Source organism: Adiantum capillus-veneris, chromosome 5 (genome assembly GCF_014529385.1).
Source record: "Adiantum capillus-veneris isolate H3 chromosome 5, ASM1452938v2, whole genome shotgun sequence".
Taxonomy (NCBI): Eukaryota; Viridiplantae; Streptophyta; class Polypodiopsida; order Polypodiales; family Pteridaceae; genus Adiantum; species Adiantum capillus-veneris.
In genome coordinates this window covers 100,187,608-100,208,235 of record NC_140935.1, presented here as the reverse complement: position 1 = coordinate 100,208,235, position 20,628 = coordinate 100,187,608, and the positions used below count along the sequence as shown (strand labels likewise).

The following is a 20,628-nucleotide window of genomic DNA, read 5'->3' as shown; positions in this document are numbered from 1 at the left end:
CTCCCCCCGTGCAAGAGTGACCATTTCCCTCTTGCACGTATTTCACTTATAGATTTCTTGAATGGTCAAATTGACTACAAACTGGCCGGCCGGTCATAAATGGCCGAAGCTCATAAAGAGCACTTGAATAATACATGAAATATATTTGCGTATGCATAGGCCTAGCTCGGTCAAGCCTTTTCCACCTGTCACAGCTGCAATAAATAATAAAATATCAATTCCATAACACATACTGTTTTGAGAAATTTTGAAATGCTCATTTCATAGACACTCTTATACATTATACTAAAGAGATTTGAAACGAAGTCAGCATTCCCGCTTACCAAACACTTGAGGTTTCGAGCCTCCCGTCCGTCACCCTCTTCCCCCTCTCCCTCTTTTGCTACCCTTATCCTCTGCCTCGTCCCCTCTCTCAGATCAACTCCTCTTCTCCCTCCTTCCCATCCTCTCCCTCCTTCCCATGCTACACGTTGGGCAACAAATGTTGGGAGTGTTGCACTTGTGATTCACCCCTACAGTAGCCATGACTAAGAGAACAAAGAAGGCAAGCATTGTTGGAAAATTTGGAACCTGTTATGGTCCGAGTTTGAGGAAGCAAATCAAGACGATGCAGGTTCGCCAACATGCAAAGAAGAGTGAAGTCGTTGGAATCGAGTCCTACAAGGAATTCAACAATATCGATGTTTGTGGTACCCACACGTTGAATATTTTTAGTGCTATAATCATGCGTAGTACCATCAGATGATTGAGGGAGCGCGTCTGATTTTAGTGCATGTAGGCATATTGGAATTGTAACTGCAGCTGAAAATTTTGCTATATAAAAACCTCTTGAAGAGAGAGAGGGGGAGAAAAAGACATAAGTGCTAGAGAGAGAGAGAGAGAGAGAGAGAGAGAGAGAGAGAGAGAGAGAGAGAGAGAGAGAGAGAGAGAGAGAGAGAGAGAGAGAGAGAGAGAGAGAGAGGGATTTTTTGAGATTCATCATTTCTTCTTTAAAAAAAACAAGCAGACTTAGAACTCCTATTTTTCTCTATAAAAAATGTCTATTAATTTGAGATTTCTTTTAAAGAAACTACTAGGTTAACAACCAAACTTTGGAATTTCACAAAGTTCCGTAAATGAAATCTTATTTGATTCCATAAGCTTGTATCACATTGCATTTGAGTCTTCGTCTTCCATTGCAGGCCCTTGTGCCCAACAGCTCATGAATTTGTGTGAAGGTTGTGTGTGTGTGTGTGTGTGTGTGTGTGAGAGAGAGAGAGAGAGAGAGAGAGAGAGAGAGAGAGAGAGAGAGAGAGAGAGAGAGAGAGAGAGAGAGAGAGAGAGAGAGAGAGAGAGAGAGAGAGAGAGAATGCGTGTCTATTTTTGCTTAAGGCAATGGAGTTGACATCTAGTGAGGATCTTCTCGCCTATGCGGGGGAGAGAGAGAGAGAGAGAGAGAGAGAGAGGAGAGAGAGAGAGAGAGAGAGAGAGAGAGAGAGAGAGAGAGAGAGAGAGAGAGAGAGAGAGAGAGAGAGAGAGAGAGAGAGAGAGAGAGAGAGAGAGAGAGAGAGAGAGAGAGAGAGAGAGAGAGAGAGAGAGAAGAACAAGAAGAAGAAGAACAAGAGAGAAGAAGATAATTTTAATGTTATTGGAAACTATCCCATGAGACCTTAAAGATCTATCTGACGAGGAGAGTTGAGCTCAAGACTTGTTATTCAAGAGAGAGAAATCTTGGTAGGCAACAAGGCACCGATCCAAAACATACACACAAGAGAGAAGATGGGGGATTCACGAGAGAGAGAGAGAGAGAGAGAGAGAGAGAGAGAGAGAGAGAGAGAGAGAGAGAGAGAGAGAGAGAGAGAGAGAGAGAGACTCCTAGTTGCTTCCTTGCAGTCCGACATGAAGGATTCTTGGAGGTCTAGACAAAAAGATGGTAAGAGATTTCCTAAGTGTTAGCCTCCAACATAGTAAAAGATAAAGAATTTAAGAAGATTTTATCAACGGTGGAGTACATGTTTATTCCTCGCAGTGGGGAATAAAACAAGATGGGAGACACCTACTAGGGCAAATAGTGCCCAAATAAAATGTACAATTTTGGGAGACACCTATAAGGCATGTATGTGTTACATCCATGGGTCCACATACTTAACATGGATAGAGGGGAGGATATCTTGTCTAAAATTAGTGCTGAATTGCTTTGAATGTTCACTCTTTGTGGCGGGTCTCGCTCAGTTTTACCATTTGCTTGGTAAAGTTCCCTCGGTGTATGGTAAGACTTGAATGGGGCCCAGGTACATGGTGTGCAGATTCTAGAGCATAGGACATAATGCCCAAACCAAGAGCCATGTTTTGAATACTATTGGAAATTCTTGGAGAATAGAAAGAAGAACATCCGATTGAAGTGTAGCTTCAAGACTCAGAATCAAGAGGATCGCATTTGGGGTTGGTAAGGTTCACTTCATGGTGCGCACATTGAGGGCGTTGAGAACTTACCAATTTTGTTAAAGGAAAAAAATTACTAGTGAATGTCTTTTTGATCCTTTATATTTAATATTACTATCAGTTCATGAATTTATTTTAGTGGATTCTTAATAATAGTATGTTGGACCGGAGCGACTCACACACCCATGAAGTGCATGCAAACACTACCTAGATCAACATAATGTCAATCGAGGACACAGATGACACGATAGGCACACGGAGGAAATCTCTTTAGCTTGTCAGGCTGAGACCATCCTACACATACAACACTCTGGAAGGCCAACTAAACCACAATCAAGAACCTCATTGCCCTCAACTACACCACCTAGCCACATACACACATACGAAAGGTAACTCACCTAATTATGCCATATTCGTATGAAACTTAAGGAACACCATCCCCTCACTAGGATACACCTGTCCCTAAGCTTCTACACTCAAAACCCTCACTCTAAACCCATCTGCGGAAAACGCGTAGGATGACAGAGCAGAATTTTGAAAGTGCCCGAAACTGAAATTTATGAGTACCTATGCGTAGCTTATGTCGCCACAATTCTATAGACTACTAGCACGCAGAAAACAGACATCGCTTGATACACTTACGGCCACAAATAGCTCGTAGATGCGTCGGCGTGTGAGCTTCGTCTCGCGTGGAATGCTTGGCGTTGTCGCGTAGCTAATCTCGAGCCTACAGAAATGGTGCAGTCGGATCTCCAATGTGTTGAGCGAGCCGGGCGTAGCAAGAGGATAAAGCTCACGCTCACTCTCTTTCTCTCTCACACACACTAGATGGTAGCGCTAAAGTTTTGATTATGATAAAAGTCCTTTTTTACAAAATGACCTAGGTACCTTATATACTAAGGCTACCTTAGGTTTAACCAAAAATGGGGTTGAAAGGGTCAAATGGCTTTGTATTTACAATCTGGAAGTGCCATTGCACCCCGGCTTCTGAAACTAGAATAACTACTCATTACAAATGACATTTATAGCCATAATCCGCAGCATTTCATAACTCGCAAAGATAAGACTTTGGTACGAAACTTGAGTTATGTTGTGTTGTTGACCCAACGGTCAACATTCCCCCCTTTCGCGTTCATGTCGTCCCCGACATGACTTGATTGTCGATGGCGATGTGGTCTTTGCTATCGTTTTGTTGTTGTAAATAAAGTATAAACTATAGCCTTTGTTGTAGCTTGTCTTGTTCGTCCAATCCTATGTACATAGTCTTCACATGATTCAGGAAAATCATAATTGATGACGAACTTTATGTCTTTCACATCCACGCTCTGAGCTGTAGTATCTGTTTCTGTCATTATAGGTCTACTGCCAGATCTAAATTCAAAAAATAACCCAATGTCGTTTAACTTGACTCTTATCATCATGGATAGAGAAAGCTCCATCCATCATTTGCTCCAGCAAATCTGTGAATTCGGAGTATTTGTGATTCTCAGAAACAACTTCTACAATTTGTAGAATTGAGTGCTTGGCTTTCTGATCTTGTGAGCCAATGACAACTTTGTAAGGATTTTGTAGAAATTGTATGGCTAAACCCTTAACTTCTTTAGGCCAAGTTGCACTCCAATGCAAAGTCTGTCTGTCAGGCCGAATCCAGGACTTAATTATTCTAATTTGAGGTTCAAAACCCTACCGACCATTCGATGTGCATTATCAAGGACAAGCTTTTGAGATCCTCTGATTACCCTTATGTCTGCTCTTTGTCATTGAGGACTTCTTTGTTTTTGAGTTATGTTGTGTTGTTGACCCAACGGTCAACACTTTGCTGTTGTTTTGGCTTCATCTGTTGCACTGCTTGTATCTTTGTCGAACCACAACAAGAACTATGATCCATTAGAGCGGACGTCTATCATCGTAACCATTCATCTTTTGAGATCCTCTGATTACTTTTGTGTCTGCTCTTCTTCATTGGTAACTTCTTTGTTCCTGTGCAATCATGTTGTTAGTGTTGTCTGCAGCTTTGTCATTGTAGGCCATTCTTCGACTCGCCATTGAGAAGAAGTATGCTATGATCTGAAATTGGTGCTCCAATTCATTTGTCAATTGATTTGAGTAGCATTTCCTTATTGTTGATGTAGAAGGAATATGTACAAGAGGATGGTGATAGGTGTCTTTAGATTAGGGTCTAAAACTTGGATGACCAAAGGGAAAAAAAACCCGGTGGGAAAAAAAAGCCTTTGGTATATGCTCTTATTGGAGTTGAGCAATTGAACGTGAAGTACATGTTCATGAAAGGTGAGTGCTTGGGTGAAACACGGAAAGAGTGCCTGATGCAAGTGCCAATTATGGGACACTCTATATGCATATGAGAAATTTTTCAACAAAAGCATGCAATGTGAAAGAAGGAGATGATGGGTGTTTCGAGGAATAAATGTAGCACATGTGACATCAAAAGATGTCTCAATAGCTTCCACCTTTCCAAGAAGGGTTTTCAATGTAGAAGTTTATCCACTCGTATCTCACTGTGCTCAGTACGTGAGTGTCTTTTGGACCTTCTCCTTCACTTCACCAGACTTAAGTACTTAGACTTCGACTCTTTTGCTCACCTATACCAGCATGAATGACACAACGTAAATATGCTCAACTCTTTTAGCTTGAGCAGTACCTAGAATAGCTAAGACGCTTAGACCACAGAGAATATTACTTGAAGCTTTGGGACTAACACCTCACTCATTTTGTGGCTTAGCTACTCGACTCTGACTTTTATGTTTGTCCGTTGCATGTTGACACTGCTTTTGACAAGTTCTTCGGCTGTTGTAGTGGCTGCTGAGACATACTTCGTGAAGTTTCATCGTTTCCTTGTACCTTCTTCTCTTTGTAGTGCTCAGGCCGCTCGTCAATCTTTTCTTCATGTGGATTATGGATTTTTGTTTTCTTAATAATAAACAAAGAAAATCTTTAAAAAAACTCAACCTAGGGGCTCATATATGGATTTTGTCCCCATACTCCTCTGTAACACTACTATGAGGGCATATACTCTAAATTTTGTCAAAAACTTATCACAATAAAACGCAAAAATTCAATGCATCTCACAAAACATTGCCCTCTAATAGTCATAATGTTAGGTCCGCATTCAGAATGCCTCCCCCCTTCCGATTTGGAGTCATCCTTTACGACAGGGTATCGCAAAGGGTATGTGTTGTGCTTGGGCAATTAAAAGCTGTGCCTATGCAGGCCTTGTAATGTAGCCCTATTATGCATACACAGTCAATGCATGGAAAAGATTTATGTTGTGCAAGATGTGGGTATAAGCAATTTGCTTATTGGCATTTGTTGGCGAGGCTTCCTATTCTAAGCAATGTAATGGTCTTTGAAGCTCCTGTATCGTTGCTTGATTGAAGCGACTTGCTCTCTTCTAACTGTACTGTAATCGTAGGAAGAATTGTAAGAATTCAAGCGGCGATGCACTGACAGCAGTTTTGTTCTTCTTCTTTGGGACCCATTTCTTTGCGATTATTGGCTGTTTTGTTGCTGACGCTCGTTTGGGAACCCATACTTGCCCGTGCTTCGTTTGTGTTTGAAGAGACTTCTTTGGGATCCACCTTTTTGTTGTGTGAGTCAATAGTGGTCTTTGCTTCATCCCTTGTACGCTTGGTTGGGGACGGGATTTAGGCTTTGAAAGTTGATACTGTGGTTGTTTTGGAATCCAAATGAATTCTTGACTTTTTCGTGCTTGAATCAACTTCGTTGGAGCCAAAACCTGAGTTGTGAAAGCTTGCAACTTTGTGATATTCTTACCCGTTCGTGCACGCTTTCCTTGTTTTTGATTTGGTGTTGGATCTTGTGATTTGTCATTAGAGATCTTTGTCTTCTTGATCCATATTTGTTTTTGGCCGATCTGGCTATTTGGTATCCAGATTTGTCGAGCTTTTTGGCTTTGACTTGTTGTCCTGTTCTTTTGACCTGTCATGGTTGTTGCTGAAGGGGTTGGCGATAGTGATGGCCTGAGTTGATGATAGGGGATGTCGTAAGATTCATCACTATCGCTACTATCCTCAGCAAGGTTGACTTCTTGTACTTTCCCTTGATTTTTTGGCTGGTAGTGGAAAGTTACTTTCTGTTTGCTTGTGGGTGGTAGTTTCTTGGAGGACTTTTCTAGCCAATTGATTAGAGCATTGTTAGCTCGTTGCTCTGGTCGTAATTCTCCTAGCTGAATCTTTGCATCCTTATTAGGAGCCATGTATGAGGATGCTTGTGGTGGCCGTGTCTTTGCCGAGGACTTTGGAATCCACTTTTGATGCACTTTATTTGTGTAGCGATGACATTGATTCCCGGGTCGTTGATCTTCTTGAAGCTCGAAGTGTTCTACAGAGTCATAGAACTCGTCGTCTTCTTCATCTTTTGATTCTCCACATTTCTTTGTTTGCTCCTTATTTCGAGAGCTTGTTGATGTCTGGATCTCTTCGTTTGCCTGGATTACACTCACTGCAAAATAAGGAACGACATCATAGCCATTTTCATCACAAAACTTTGTTTTGGGAGCATCCTCCACGGCGCACACGTCCAGAGTAGCCAAGATGTGTTCCCATCCAAAAGGCTCTAACTCTTCTTCAGGAAATGGTTCTAGGATATAGTCCCTATCCTCTATAGCCCGTTCTAGAATACATACCTCAAGTTTCAAGCTACCACATTGTGAAGCTCCACACATCCACAGTTCTTTTGGCTTACCTAACCAAGCTGGAAGTTCTGATCCTGCTACTGTGGCGGAATCAAACTCCTCAACCGGTGTTCTCGTCACATCCCTAAAGCTAAGGTCCCTCAAGTTTATCTTTGTTATGGTTTCCATATGTCTCAGGTATATATGGTCATAACCCCAATCTTGGACCATTTTCAATTGTCGCATGAATGGTCTTCCCAGAATGATGTCATAGTTGTTCTTCTTGCCAAAGTCAACAATAGCAAAAGTGTGTTCATATTCAATGCCACAAGAAGTAACAAGTACTTTTTCTAGCAGTCCTGAGGGCTTTTCCTTGTGTCCGTCTGCAAGCTGCAGGGTCATTCGTGAAGGCAGGTTTTCCCCATTTTTTCCAAACCTCTTTGGTTGCAATGGCCACACCAGCTCCACTGTCAAGGATTTCCATGGTTTTTACATTATTGAATTCCACAGGAAGGGTGGTGTTTCCCTCTTCTCCCTCGTAATACTCGCCTACCTTATTTAATGGCACTGGCCTAGTATTTAGTTGAGGCATTTCAAGCTCTTTGATGCTCTCCTCGATTCGAGTCATTGGGGTTTTTACACCAAATTTCTCTAGACATTTACCCACATTAGCCCACATGTTTGGTCTTATTCTGAGCAACTCGGCTAACATTATTGTATAGGTGACTGGGGTAGATAGAATATCTACTAGCCCCTTTGAATCGATGGCCTTGTTGGGAGACAGTCTCTGTGATGGGACTGCAACCACATCTGACTTGGTCTCGTACTCTCCCATGTTGGACGGTAGTGTTCTTAGCGAATGGGGTTGACTATCCATAGATTGTATAGATCCTTTGTCGCCCCAATACGATATCACGTCTACATTCATTTGAGATCCAGTCTCAAATTCCTCTATTGGTGGTAGAAACACTCCTCGTTCATCACCAGTCTTGTCTACTCGTCTTCTTAGGTCATCAGCTTCATTGGCCTCTCTAACTTGTTTCCACAATTCGTCAAGACCATCTATCTCTTTACAATCCTCAGGTATAGCTTGGTGAAATCCCTCGGAAGAGTTATCCATGGTATTCAATACTATCCTTGGTTCTAATGCCGGGTCTTTGAGGTTTGGTATGTGCTCATGACTAGAATCTGGCTCTTTTAGTTCCTGGTTTGGTGGGATTACTTGTGTAGGCATGACACGGATCACATCCTCAGGTTTTGCAACCGGTGGTTCTAGTAAAGCTTGGGCTATTTGAATCATTTTCTGGCACATTTCAAACCATTGCTTTTCTAGTTCTGCATAGGGATATGTCATCCACATGTGTTCTTGGGTTTGGTTGTTTTTGAGCCTCACATCATAGGCTTTCAAGAGGGCATCTAATGTCTCATTAACCTTCTCTGCCAACACACATCCTCCTGAACTAGCACTTCTCGGTTTCTCATCCGTGGATGGTTCTTCTAGAGGTTTAACCATCTGTGTAAGAGAAGGTGCCTCCTTTTCCTCATGTTGTTTTATCTTCTCCTCAGCTTCGGTAAGCTTCTCAGCTAGGGATTTTTGCTGTCGTTCCCTACGTGCTTTTATCCTAGTCTTTCTAGCTTTCCAACACTATTAGGAAAAATATGAACCCTCTAGGGGCCCTTTGGGATTAAGGTTAATTAGAGGTCAGCCAATAGGAAGAGGGTGGTGGACACACTCTATACCCTCAAAAAAGTAGGGGGACAAGGTAGCCTTACACCTCTTAATTGTCTCTTACCTAGTGAGAAGGTAAGGGAGGTGGCTAGGGGAAAGAGGGGGGGGGGGGGGGGGGGGACCACTTTGACCTCTTTTCCCCACTTTTTGGCCCGGATTTAAAAATACACTAAAAATTTCAAAATTTCAAAAAATTTCAAATTTCAAGTTTTCCCTCCTTAAAAGGTCCCCAAACCTATTTCATGGTCAAAAAAGTATTTTTGACCTTCCAAAGTTAAAAACGTGCACTAAAAAATCCAAAAAATTGATTAAAAAAAAATAATAATCAAAACATCATTTTCACCCTCCAAAGTCTTTCCAAACCTATTCTATAGCTAAAAAGTGTTTTTCTCTCTCTACAAACCTTTTTCCAAGCTCTCCATTGCTGCAACAACCACATGCACCCCCTATAGTCCATCATTATCTCTCTGCTAGCTTTCTCCCACCTCCATTGTAGCACCAAACAAGCTCCTCCTCCATCTCTTCCCCTTACCCACCACATAGTTTCACACCAAGTTAGCTCCTCTCCCTTCTCTCATCTCCATTACAACATGAAACAAGATTCTACTCCTTCTACTTTCATTCACTCACACTACATGGAAACCTCTACTCCCGAAGGTGGCAAAAGTATGAGCTCACATGAGTTGCATACCACAACAATAGGAGGTGTGAATATCGCGTGGGCATTGCAAGGGTTCATCTCCAACATAAAGATAGAATGGTAAGAAAACTACCCTTGTAGCTTACATTCAGAGCTTAACATCATCTCCATCTTTAAGTTTATCATGCTGGAGAGAATTAACCTCTTTATGGATTTCAGTGTTTAGGCTTCACACCTCATAACACTTGGTGGTGCTATTTTGTTGATGACTTTGGTGCGCCATCTATAGTTGTGTAGCATGTGATTTGAGTCTCACAATGTAAGTAAGTTGTGTTATCTATGGAGAGTCGTCAAAGATTTTTCTTGTAATTTATTCTTCGTATAATTGTCATTAGATAATTGGAATGATATCATTTTGTACTTTATAACTTTGTGCTCACATAATCTTTTGTTTACTTACAGATTCAACTTGTTTTAAGAGGACATGAGCAAGCAACCATGTGCAGAGATGGAAATCACTCTATTTTTGTTCCTTGAGGAACCTTTCACTACCATGTTAAAAGATTTTGATAAAAATAGTAGGTGTTTTTTAGAATCTTGAACCAATAGGGACTCTCTAGGAGCTCTCATAGAAGCCATCCATATAGTACTACTATCTTCCCTAGTGTCATAGACACACAAATACTCAAGTGTATATGAATCTCTAGATAAGGAAGACAAATACTTGTAAGATAAGCCTAACAGTAACAACATTGTCTCCATTTGTAATTATTTTTCATGAGGCTGGATTCCTCTATAAATGCAATATAAATATGTTTTTTTGTTAAATGGTGTCGCATTGAGTGAGAGTATTTAATTTAGATTACTGAAGTTTCATACAGATCTGAGAAATATTGTTTACTTTTATGGATATTTTGATTTGCCTGTACGATGATTCAAGTCGCAAGTCTTAATCACTCCACCTTGAAGAAATTCAAGCAATATTTTGATTTCAGTTTAATCATTAATGGTTATTCTTATTAAAGTGGATCATAAACTTTGTCAAGATGTCCTTATTTGGGGATGTTGAATATATATCATTAGCAATGTTTCACAAGAACACTAGGTGGACACAAGGAAGTAAAAATTGGCTCCTTGTTTGGTCGATTTCTAGTGTTTAATGTTTAGTGCATAGGATTTGTGAGGCCGTTGACATGGGGAGTTCACTAAAGTATATGTAACATAGCACATGTGTTCAACAGAAGGGATTTTATATTCTTGTAAAGTTGCAGAAACATGTGTAGATAAGGCCTATAAGGGGTACTTTTAATCCATTCTAGTGAACGCACGTGATATAGGAAAATTTTACATAGTGAATGCTCCGGACCTTTGAACACAAAGAAAGGGGGGGGAGGGGGGGGAGCTCTAATTACATCTGAGTGAAAAGAAGTGGAATTTGTACTGTCATGTTGCATAAAGATTTGCTTTCACTTAATCTAAAAAAAAATTGGTATCGTGGGGTGCAGACAAGGCCATATAATGCAAAAAAAGGGGTGGCCACAAGCGCGTGTAGTGAGCCATCCAAAACTGCTGGATGGGCCATATGTGGGCCCTTGTGGACACCCTTTTTTTGCATAATTAGGCTATTGCTGCACTCCAGAACCCTGGAAAAGATGAGATGAACCTAAAATTGAACTTTTCAAGCACATTATGCCTTCCTTCAACTCAACTTACTAGTTCCCTGCACCAAAAGGCCAAATCACATTGGACAATATAAAAATCTAGTCTCATGCTGCATAAACATCTGGTTTCATCAAATATTAACATTCTTGCTATTATAAGGGGCAGACAAGGCCATATAATGCAAAAAAAGGGTGGCCACAAGGGCGCGCAGGTGAGCCATCCAAAACTGTTGGATGGGCCATCTGCGCGCCCTTGTGGCCACCCTTTTTTTTGCATAATTAGGCTATTGTTGCACTCCAGGACCTTGGAAAAGGTGAGATGAATGTAAAATTTAACTTTTCAAGCACATTATGCCTTCCTTCAACTCAACTTACTAGTTCCCTGCACCAAAAGGCCAAATCACATTGGACAATATAAAAATCTAGTCTCATGCTACATAAACATCTGGTTTCATCAGCTATTAACATTTTTGCTATCCTAAGGGGCAAACAAAGCTAAAAAATGCAAAAAAAAAGGGTGGCCACAAGGGCACGCAGATGAGCCATCCAAAACTGCTGGATGGGCCATCTGCGCGCCCTTGTGGCCACCCTTTTTTTTGCATTTTCTAGCTTTGTTTGCCCCTTAGGATGGCAAAAATGTTAATATTTGATTTAAATTTAACTCTTCATGGCCAAAACCACTTAACTTAAAACACATGGATAAACCGAAAAGCCAAATCACTATGGAGACAGTAGACACAACTCTTAATCATTTTGTCATTGCAAAGTCATCTGAAATGATGTGAGCCTCTACAACTTCTTGAATAGCCTCCAACGCTATTGCTTGCATTTTATACTGATTTCCATAGCTTTGAAGCACCTCCTTCACCATGTGAGCATATTTTTGATGCATGGCCATGATTCAAGTGTTGAACTTTTCGGTTGTTTTCAACAGCTTCTAGATTTCAATTGGCTCCGAATCTGTCTGGGCTTGTCTCACATGAATTTGTTCATCTCATCGCGTTCTTCGACCATCGTGTGATGAGAAAAAATCATATCTTGCTCACATTCTCCAAAAATCAATGTGCAAGTTGACAATTTATTTAAAAATGATGTAAAACATACATTTTTTACTTTTTTCTTAATCTACGGGCTCCAACGAGCATTAAAACCATGGAATCTGAAAATACTCAAAGAACCATTGTTTTTTATTGTGTTAAGGACTGTATTTCCTACATACAAAACTTTCCCAAAATCTCGCCCTAACACTTTCAAAAGTGGCTTCCAAGGAGTGTACTCGGTCAAAATTTGAAACTGAAGAAAAACAATCAGAATGAACTCCTAGACTGTGTATAAACTTTAGAATAGCCAAAATTTCCTTCAAAAAAAAGTTATGCTAAAAATTTGAAAATAGCCCCCCATTGGACTCCCCACAACGATAGAAGTCAAAGGGTTCAAGGAGAGGTATGGTGTCACAAGTGCATGGTGGGAATCTCATCGAGGTTTATTCCGTCAAGATCTCTTGTACTTTATCATGTCTTCTCATGTACAATCTTACAAAAAAAAAATGATACTTTAAATGACTACAAATCTTATTTAACTTATCAAACAATCTAAAATATGGTAGACCAAGAGTGCTCTTACACATCAACAAACAAAAAAGTCCAAACTTCTTCTCATTAACTTTGATAAACATACATTCGTGAACAACTTCCAAGGGGTAGTGCAGTCATAGTTCTTACATCCATTCCATGACATGGTATGCTCATGGGGTGACCTATCATATAAAAATATCTCTGGTGGGGGTGTCCTCATGTTAGGAAAGGGTGTGCTGCTGATGAAAAGTTGTTGTATTGTCCTACTAGGGATCTCTCCATGTTAGCATAGTGATTTTTGGTGTAGTGGGAGCCACATTGCTTGAGGAGAGCTTTGTGCCACCGTAAAAGCTTCATGTTATGCTAGTTCCTTGAGCCATTCTTGCATTAGGATGAGATTACCCACCTCTAATAAGGATGGATTTGAAGCACCTACCTGCAAGATGTAACAAAGAAGGCTGTTTTAGAGGAAAAGTGGTGACACTTGACCTCTCTAACCTGCACCCACTGTTTCTTGTAATGCCACTATTTTGAGCTGAAGAGCTTGACATTCGTGCATCCACGAATGCAAAAAAGCACCTGCACCCATACACAACCAATTGCAATAGCCTAACAAGCCTACTTCTCCCCTCCCAAGATATTGAAGAACCATACACATTCGTCTCACCGACAGTATGGCGATCTTGGGATGACCTCTGCTCACACTCACGTGCGGCCTTCGGTGCGCGGACAAGCAATATGTACACTTTTGTTGTGCGGAGTACATGGTGGTGGAGGGATACGATTTGTGATGTCCGTGAGCACCATGGCAGTTGTTGCGTGAGGAAGCAAAGAATGAAAAGAAAGAGTGGGGAGGGAGAGGGAGGAACATGGGAGGAGAGAAGGGGGCAGAGGGGGAGAGGGAGAGAGAGGGGAGGAGGAGGAGAGAAGGGGGTAGGGAGGGAGAGGAGAGGAACATGGGAGGAGAGAAGGGGGCAGAGGGGGGAGAGGGAGAGAGAGGGGAGGAGGAGGAGAGAAGGGGGTAGGGAGGGAGAGGAGAGGGAGAGAGGAGGAAGGAGGAGAAGAGAACAAATGTTTTTTTTTTGGGGGGGATTTTTTTTTTGAAAAAGTGGACTTTTAGTGTTTGTAGGTTTAAAAAAATGTCAAAAAATGATTTTTTGATGTGTATATATGTTGGGAGGGAATTTTAAGTCAAAAATAAGTAAAAATAACTTTTTTGAAAAAAAGTCAAATTTTGGCTCTTAGTGACCCACGTTTTTGCTGATGTGGCCACACCCCTTTACTCCCTTCACTTTTCAAAAGCTAAAGAGAGAAAGTGACCTCTTAGGTCCACATCCTACATGTGTCTAAAAAAAGGCTAGAAAAGTCTACTCAAAACTAGCTTCTTGAATGCCCTTGTCCCCTTAACCATACACAACATTAGCCTTAATCCCTAAAAATTAGGATTCCTTACAAGGCCCATGCAAGGTTCATATTTCTTGTAATTAGTATTTCGTTTGCTCTTGGTTTTTTGACTAGGTGCGTCCATCATCTGCCTTTGGACTCGTGTCACTTTTTGTGTTCTTTGTCTCTGGATTCTCATCAGCTTTCTTTTGATCTTGTGCTCTCGTAACCACTTAAACTGGTATGACATTTTCATTTTTTGAGCTACTAGGGAGCTGAACAATCCCTGATACATTTGTCGTGATTTTCCTTATTTGGTTTGGTTTTTTCGGGCAATCGGGGATCAAGTGAGTGATGCCACACTCAAGACAATAGGCATTTACTTCAGTGATCTCCGTATGAGTACATTGTTTGACCAAGTGGCTGTCGCGACTTTTGTGACAATCTGTCTCTAGTTGAGGAGATTCTTTTAGCATTTCCTCTTGGCTATAATCAAGCTTTGACCTAGATAAGCCGCTATTTGCAATGAATCGCAATGTCCTTTCGTCCATTTCATACCTTCTTTCTTTCGACTGAAACCCAGGAGGTGGAGGTTGTACCGGCCTCACCACTCCATGTGTTTCTCTCACATTTTGTTGCTCCAAAGGGTAGTACTCACTTTGGTTCCTATACCACATTGTAGCTGGTACTGGCGTTGGTTTATTTGATGCTTCCATCATTGGCATGTATCTCATGTCTACCTGCATTCTAGCACCTGGCAGCGGAGGTTGTTGTCCTAAGACAAGCTGTGGCCTTAAAACTCCTACTCGTCCTGGCGCATTTCCCGTAATGTATCTAGGTGGAGTAGGTGCTTGTGGAACAGGTTGTACATACCTCTCCCTAGCATTTTTCATGCTATAATAGCACTCTTCCTCCGTATGGTTCGTCCATTTTCTCTCAATTTCACACCACTTCGGCTCTCCCAAATCAGACCTTACAAGAGGAATCAACCTCTTGACCAAGTCGTCGATAAGCTTTTCTTGATCAATAGGTGCCGTTGGCTTGTCAATGGACTCACTTATCTGTGAAACACTGTGCTGAGAGGATGTGTCATCTCCTTCACTCTTTAAGTCCTTTTCCTTGTATGCCTCATAGTCATCCACTAGATAAAGAGCTTCTTTGATCAACTCGTTGAGCGTCATCCTCCTTATCATATGCAGATCCTTCTGAAGGCCCGCATCTCTCATTCCCTGGATAAAGATCAGCATTATTCGTGCTTGCGTAGGTAATTCCGCTCTCAAACAGAGCTTAACATATCTCTTGAGCCGTAATGATGCTTTGCGTACTGATTCATCCTCTTTTTGTTTGAATCTATGGATTTGCGAGACCGTGTTGTGAGCAATGCCTTTTGGCGAGAATTCTTCAATAAAATCCTCAAACAGCTCATCTAGGGTCTCAAAATCCCATTTTTCCACCGAATCAAACCATGTAGCTACATCATCTTCTAGAGTCAATCCAAATACCGCAAACTGTGTCGCAAAATCTGAAACTTCCTCTGCTCTAATCACTCTTCTAAAAGCCGTTACGTGATCTCTCGGATCTGCATCTCCGGAGTATTTTCTATTTACCCATTTCTGGACTTGGGATGGTCTAACTCGTCGATTGTCTACAAGTCTAACCAGAGACTCTCCCAATCCTTCTCTCGTTATCGCTCTTGAAGGGAATCCTGGTGGCTCTCTTCTTGGAATTCCTATAGGAATTCTCGTGTTTGGTGGAGGCATTTGTGATCCTTCATTGACCAAATATCCACCTCTTTCTAGTACAGTCTGTGGATTTGTGCTTTCTACAACTCTGTATTCTCGTCCATACTTGTCGACAACTATAGATCTCCATTGACAGTCGACTCCGTATGTGTAGACATATAAGAGCTTGTAATCCGTTATCTCTTCTAGGTATGGATCTGAGCACCTATAAAGATTGACCTCATTGTCGTCAATGTATCTATATAGTCCTTCACTCTCATGACCAATCATCCAAACTCTCTCAACAAGATGGGTCTTCATCAATTGCAAGTTTGGAAGATCCATTGTGGGAGGATATTCCTCTATCGTCGGGATCTCCAAGCTTGTGTAAGCTGCGTTTGAATCTAGGGTAGGCATGATTTCTGGGCTTCAGATCTTTTTCTTGGTTCAAGTAGACTTAGTCCACTGTGTTCAAGTGCTTTGGTTAGGGAAAAGTCGAAACTATGTCCAAAACCGCAACCATTTCGTCACAATTCTCGCAAATTGTCTCTTTTACACACCCCTAACTTGCGGATGTATTTTGAGGCCTCAAACGACGTTTTTTTCAAAATTGAATTAAATGGTTGCCATTGGCATATATTGTATGAACTTCAAGTTTTGCTCTAAGATCTGTAGAGCCGCTCTCAGGCTACGTTTTGATATAAAAACTTTTCCGATCCGATACCGTTTGTGAAAGTTATGGCCAAAACAGTGAAATGCAGTTTAGAATGGTCAAAATGAGTCCAAATTCAATTTTGAAAAAAGATTTGGGATCTCTGTGACACTGTGAACACTTTTGTTTGGTCAAAATTACAGTTGGACCCTAAAACTGGCCTAGAGACATCCTACGCGTAGGATGTCTATATGCTCAGAATTTAACAAAATTTGGTCCAGAGACTCCCCTTAAGTCCAACAACACAATGGTATGGTCAGAATTTCATTTGGACCTAAAAATGTCCTTGAGACATCCTACGCGTAGGATGTCTTTTTGCTCAGAATGACTTGAAATTTTCACCCCAACTTCTCCTTGATGTGCTGATCACAGTGGTGTGCTCATAGGTTGGTTTGGAGTCCTAAATCAAGCTGGAGACATCCTACGCGTAGGATGTCTTTTTGCTCTGTTTCAGCTCAAACTTGCAATGTAGCTTCCCCTTGGTGTGCTAAGGTCACATCTATTTTTACTTTTTGATTCTGACACCTATAGGTTGGTCAAATGATCAAGAATCTGTTCCAACAGCCTGATGTCTGTTCTGATGAATTCACCAGTCAAATCAACTCCAAATTGGACCAAAATTGACTAGAAGGCTTACCTAAGGCTATACAACACCCTGCTATGTCCACAGTTTGAATTTGGCCTCTAAATCATGCCTTAGACATCCTATGCGTAGGATGTCTAACTGCTCAGAATTGCCCCAAATTTGAACCACAGACTCTCCTTGAGGTGCTGATCACTGTGGTATGCTCAGAGGTTGATTTGGAGTGCTAAATCATGGTGAAGACATCCTATGCGTAGGATGTCTAAGTGCTTAGAATTGCCCCAATCTTGAGCCACAGCTTCCCCTTGATGTCAACAACCCAATGCTATGCTTAGATTTGAGTTTGGATGTCAAAAGACCCCAAAACTAGCTATTCTTGCCTTTTTCAGTCAAAAATACAAAAGTCTGCTTAAAACCCAATTTTCTCACCCAAATGAGCTAAAAACTCTCACATGCACTCAAAACATCATGTATAACATGCACATGAAGTCACCCTATGGTTTGGTCTCCAAAAATTATGCCTTGGGACACAATTTGGGTAGGATGTCTGGCAATTCTCGTCTTTTGGCTTTGATCTGTCAAAATTTGGTCAAATTTTCACTTTCCAGGTGAAAATAGGGTAAAACCTACCTTCTAAACACACTGGTAACCTCAGATTTTCAAAATTTCCACCAGATCACTCTGTAGACATCTTACGCGTAGAATGTCTACTGCTGATTTTTTGAAACTGAAGTGTCCCTGATGCTTCCTTATGCTCTCAGCAAGTGCAAGTATGCTTCACAATTGCACAAACATGCAAAAATCACTCAATTAAGCCTTTGCTGAAATTTTACGTTTTCTGACTTTGCCTTTTGGCTTTTGGTCAACAAAAATAGGGAAAAACACCCAAGTCAATATGTTACTAGGGTAAAACCTATCCTTTGAACCCACTGGTGCAGTCATAATTTTCAAATTTGGTCTCCAGAACCCCCTTGAGACATCCTACGCGTAGGATGTCTATGTTTACAGAATTGCAGGTTTTCTTCACAGAACCCTTGCAAATGCTCTTTTATATGCACAGCATCAGTCAGACATACAAAAATATCCAAAAAAGCTTGTTTAATGTATTTTTACCCTCAAAAGCACACTTTTTCGTGATTTCAAATGCAAACAAGCACTTTAGCAAATAATTCAGTGCTGAATAGGTCTAGATCAGAATCGGATCACTTACCTAAAGCTACTCCTACAAATCATATGGGGTTTTGCATCTATGAGTAGAAAAACGCTTCACTGCCATACACGGACTAGTAAACGCTTTTATCACCTCACAAATCACTCGACCACCAACAACTACTCTAATCCACAGATCCTAACTAAACCTATCTAGTCGCAGACCCTCGGCAAGACACACGCTTCCTGGCTATCCACTTGATCGCGGAATATCCTCTTCCGGATCCACTTAAGAAAAACGCTTTCTTTAGCCGAAACTAAATCAAGCAACCATCACACGAGTGTTAGTAGGAAACCTACTTAGGTCCTTGTGTCCCCGGCAGCGGCGCCAATGTTGGATGGGAGAGACTCACACACCCATGAAGTGCATGCAAACACTACCTAGATCAACATAATGTCAATCGAGGACACAGATGACACGATAGACACACAGAGAAAATCTCTTTAGCTTGTCAGGCTGAGACCATCCTACACATACAACACTCTGGAAGGCCAACTAAACCACAATCAAGAACCTCATTGCCCTCAACTACACCACCTAGCCACATACACACATACGAAAGGTAACTCACCTAATCATGCCAGATTCATACGAAACTTAAGGAACACCATCCCCTCACTAGGATACACCTGTCCCTAAGCTTCTACACTCAAAACCCTCACTCTAAACTCATCTGCGGAAAACGCGTAGGATGACAGAGCATAATTTTGAAAGTGCCATAGACTACTAGCACGCAGAAAACAGACATCGCTTGATACACTTACGGCCACAAATAGCTCGTAGATGCGTCGGCGTGTGAGCTTCGTCTCGCGTGGAATGCTTGGCGTTGTCGCAAAGCTCTCCTCGAGCCTACAGCAATGGTGCAGTCGGATCTCCAATGTGTTGAGCGAGCCGGGCGTAGCGAGAGGATAAAGCTCACGCTCACTCTCTTTCTCTCTCACACACAGTAGATGGCAGCGCTAAAGTTTTGATTATGATAAAAGTCCTTTTTTACAAAATGATCTAGGTATCTTATATACTAAGGCTACCTTAGGTTTAACCAAAAATGGGCTTGAAAGGGTGGTCAAATGGCTTTGCATTTACAATCTGGAAGTGCCATTGCACCCCGGCTTCTAAAACTAGAATAACTACTCATTACAAATGACGTTTGTAGCCATAATCCGCAGCATTTCATAACTCGCAAAAGATAAGACTTTGGTACGAAACTTGAGTTATGTTGTGTTGTTGACCCAGCAGTCAACATAGTACCTCTAATTGACAGGCTTTGCTTTGTAGAAGGTGCAGTTTGAGAGGCCTGCATGACCCCTTTATGTGAAAGCGTATTAGGGTATGATTCAGGGCCAATGTCAAAGGATGGGTCTTTGACGATGGAGCTACTCCACCTTGTACTCCGGGCCTCCACATGAAAAGGCTATTGTAAAGAGGTCATCAACATGCCTTGTGGGCCGTGGCCTCCCTTATTCCCTCAACACTAGAATTGTCGAGCTTTTCCATGGCGGGAGCTTGTCGATCCATGGGCTCTTGTAGCTTTTCATCAGACTTTAAGCATTTATTGATGAGAAAGCCCCTCTCACAAAATCGGCTCTACATTGTCAAGAGTTCAAACTTGTCCTCTCTCTCTCTCTCTCTCTCTCTCTCTCTCTCTCTCTCTCTCTCTCTCTCTCTCTCTCTCTCTCTCTCTCTCTCTCTCTCTCTCTCTCTCTCTCTCCACGCAACGCTTACATCAAAAGCGTGACGGCAAGGTTTTGGTGCATTGAGCCGTCACACAAGAGTCAATTCAGATGTTAGAGGGGCTAGACAATACGTTGCAGGCACCACAAAATTTTGAAAATAGTGAATACTTGGATCGCCTATAGCAGTTTGCTTGCAAAAATCCTTATTTTAGTGTTGAACATGCGTGACTGCAAAAAAATCCCCTATTAATGGGGCAAAAAGTTATGCCCTCTGCAATGCATGGGTGCTTGCGCTACAGCCCTTGTAAGCAGTGGGTGGGACGGGGCTCTAAGTAGTTGTTGCCTCATCCTCTAAGCGTCTTGCAAGCACAATGTACAGTCCCATCACCCATTGAAACTAAGTCGTTGTAAAGCAGCTACCACAATAAAAGGGCATAAAACACATTGTTTGGAGAGTAGCAAGTTGCACATTTTACACATGCACGAAAAACACCTGCAATGGTCAATTGTACTTGTGCTCGAGGCCACCTTCCTCGTATATTGTGCTCGGTTAAAAATGTCAAATAAACCAAACTATCACTAGTGAATTGTATAAGAAAAACCTTTTAAGCTAGAGGATTTTCATAGAGCGATAGTTGCTTATTTCCATTACTTGTTGCCAAAGAGACCA

At 41.5% G+C, this 20,628-nt stretch overlaps 1 pseudogene; it reads left to right on the top strand.

Moving 5' to 3' along the window:
- The first annotated feature begins 523 nt into the window (after positions 1–523).
- On the top strand, positions 524–763 carry LOC147457814 (large ribosomal subunit protein eL43z pseudogene; annotated as a pseudogene).
- The last annotated feature ends 19,865 nt before the right edge of the window (positions 764–20,628 follow it).